This window comes from Belonocnema kinseyi, chromosome 7 (assembly GCF_010883055.1).
Source record: "Belonocnema kinseyi isolate 2016_QV_RU_SX_M_011 chromosome 7, B_treatae_v1, whole genome shotgun sequence".
Classification (NCBI taxonomy): Eukaryota; Metazoa; Arthropoda; class Insecta; order Hymenoptera; family Cynipidae; genus Belonocnema; species Belonocnema kinseyi.
The window spans coordinates 82,859,345-82,862,666 of NC_046663.1; the positions used below are offsets into that span (position 1 = coordinate 82,859,345).

Below are 3,322 nucleotides of genomic sequence, written 5' to 3' on the forward strand. Positions count from 1 at the left end.
AACTGTTAGAGTAACATATCCAATGTTGTGCCTATGCAAACTGTATCATTGATTTTTTATTGAAAAGTGAAAGGTTCCAGACATTAGGTCCATATCCTAAAGAAAACTTTTCAATGCGTTATAGAAATTGGATTAATTGACATTTTCTTAGCTAGTTAATAGTTTAATGTTCCTTGAACAAATTGATTTTTTCTATACTATTTATAAATGTTGATTGTAAAATAAGGCTCGAAAACTATGCTCTTAGCTAGAGTCATGAGCGTTCAATTAGCATACTCTATGTTTAAAGGAAAACTTGTATTGTGCAATGCTTTTAAAGATATCCTCAAATGATTCATGCCCTTGTGAATTCACGCCAATTCACACGTCAGATAATTATAAAAACTGGAACAATTTTATTAACCAAGCATTATTTATCATTACTGATTTATTTACATTTAAAGGCTATATTGTGATTAATTCGGAGATTCATCTAAATGAATCTCCGAAAAATAAATAGAGGAGGGATGGGGGCCCTACAATTTTTGTAAGGAATAAAAAAAATATTTAAAAAAAATCTCTCCGGCGGGGAATCGAACCCCGGTCTCCCGCGTGACAGGCGGGGATACTTACCACTATACTACCGAAGATTATACTATCGAGGATTCCTTGGGATTTTTCAGTCGTGCGTTAGCGGAACACTATCTTAGTGCCTTTTGTTAATAAAGAATATTTTTTTGGGGTATTTATTAATAAAAAAAGGTTACCGACTATTACCTTATACTTATTCAAAGGTTTTTTTCACTTTTTGTTTTTCTCTTTTTATTTGTTTTTCCGTCTTCTGCATTTATATACCATATCAAATACAAATAATTTCTCCAGTTTTAAATGTTTAATTTAAGACTTAGGCTAGGAATAATAATTTGCAATTAACTTGAGGATAATAATAATTTAAATACCTTTAGTCAATTATTTAAATCAGAACATTTTTTAATTTAAAACCACTTCAACTGTTCAAAATTGTCTAATTTTAAATTAAGATATTAAAAATTTTAGATGAAATCATTCAACTCTTTTTTTAAAAATATAAATCGTTGAAAATTGTACTATTTCAAAATCAAATACATACAATATTAATAGAGATTGATACTTTTAACAATGAACAATAAAAAGTTAAAAGCTCTTTAAATCATTTTGAATGTTAAGAATTAAATAATTTTAATTTGAAGCCTCAAATAAAAAATGTTAAAACATTCGAGAATTATTTACTTATGAGCCAAATAAGCCGAATTGAGCAACTTTTTAGGCTTCATATTGAACCTGTTGACTTTTGATTGCTTTTTAACATTATTTTAAGTTTAAAGTAAATCTTTGTTCAGGTTTTAGAAAACTTTTCCCTAAATCAACTTTACCGATAAAGCAGCAATTTCCGATGACTATGTGCTTCATCAATTAGTTAAACTTGACCTCCAAATGGACTAATTGACCATGATGAATGACTGAAATTTAAGTTCATTTTTATTAATTCATATTAGAAAAACTTGCGGAAGCATTAGTAAAATTATTTTCACAAATATTTTTTAATTAAATGACAAGAGTTAGCTTTTTTGACTAATTGAATGACTGCCATTTTTTAAAATATTGTATACTTTGAATGCTACTAATATATATTTCAAGAGTTCAATTGTTAACTTTTTCAGTCATGAAATCATTCATTTTACAATGCGTGATTCTAAAATCTTTTAAGCCCATATGAGCGTAACCTTCGATTTTTTTTTACATTTATTTTTCAACCTAACTCACGTTCACACGAAACTCGATATCGAGTTGAAAATTTGGGAAGTTACATAAGAAGCACTTAGAAGCGTTTATCTGGTTCTAAATATTTACAATTATAAAAAAAATTGTAACAAATTTTTTGTTGTTGTTTTTTTCACAATTATAAACATTTAGGACCAGACAGACGTTTCGTAGTGCTTCTCATTATTTAATTCCCCAAATTTTCAACTAGATATCGTATTTCGTGTGAACATATGTTGGATTTAAAAAATATATGAAAAAAAATGTTGAGGTTACTCTCACATGGCCTTAAAGATTTTCAATTTTGGATCTTCATTTTAAATTGTACATTTTTAGTTTAAAGAATTCTAAAACGCAGTTTTGTGGACTTACAAGGAGATTATCAGAAATGCAGCTTTTTAAAAATATTATATAAATTTCATGCTGAGAATCCATTGGATTACTATTAATTGTCCGAAAAGTTATTTCCTAATGGCGACCCGTTTGCGAAAAAAATAAATTAAAACAAATATATTTATGGATTGAAATGTTTATTTATTAAATTATTATGTGAAATTATATAAGTATTAAATTTTTATCACTTGTTTTTCATACAAAACTCGCTTTTTTCTTGATTTTTCAACAGTAAAAAATTGATGAAAATTGAGATTTGAGGTTTCGACAGTTGAAAATTAAAGAAAATCGAATTTTCAAGTGTCACAACTTCTAGAAAAGAGCGAATTTTGTATTAAAACAAGTTAGTATTCAAAATATTAAATTTAATTAGTATTACATGAGAGAGTTTAATGAATAAAAATTGCAATCCATCAGATTTTTTAAATTCGATTGGCAAATTAATAGTCGTCTAATGTACGCTCAGTTAAGAACTTGATGAGATTTAACAAAAAAACTTAACTCAGACCATCTCTTTGTTAAACAATTAAAAACTAAAATTGATTTTTACAAGACAATCCATACTGAATTTGTTAAAAAGTAATCATTTTTAGATTTTAACGTTAAATATGTAACTGTTAAATTCGATAACCATAGTAATCAAGGAAATTTAAAGGTCCGATTTAAACATTATAATCTATTTTCAATTTAAAAATAACTTCAAATTAATAGATTTATAATTAATATTCCATTTTTAAAAAACTAATTGGAAAAAGATATAATTTTTTATTATTTAAAAATATTTTACCGTTCAACTCAAAACAGAATGATTTAAAATAACCTAAAATCGTTAAAATTTCAGAGGTTTAATTTAAATTTTGCACTTTACAAACTTAATTGTTCCATTTTTAATCTGTAAATAAAAATATTGAATTTCTATATATAAATAATAATTGGATACTTATTAATTCGAAACCATTTGAAAATAAAATATTCTAACTTATTCTGCTTTTAAAAGTGCACGGTAAAAAAAAAATTGAGCTGTGACAGGGATATTATTCCTTATTAAAGCCAAACATTAGGCTGAAAACGAACGAAGGAATTTAGAAAGATCCCTGGATCAGCGAAAATGAATATCCTTGACCATTTTCCATATACCAGGGATATCGTA

At 26.3% G+C, this 3,322-nt stretch overlaps 1 protein-coding gene and 1 non-coding gene across 5 annotated transcripts in view; one reads left to right on the forward strand and one right to left on the reverse strand.

Moving 5' to 3' along the window:
* The window catches only part of LOC117176988 (ubiquitin-conjugating enzyme E2 H), a 62,166-nt gene that overhangs the window by 32,577 nt on the left and 26,267 nt on the right, over positions 1–3,322 (forward strand). The gene's annotated exons all lie outside the window — the stretch shown is intronic.
* Trnad-guc lies at positions 558–629 on the reverse strand. The gene has a single exon. It is a non-coding gene; the product is annotated as a tRNA-Asp (tRNA).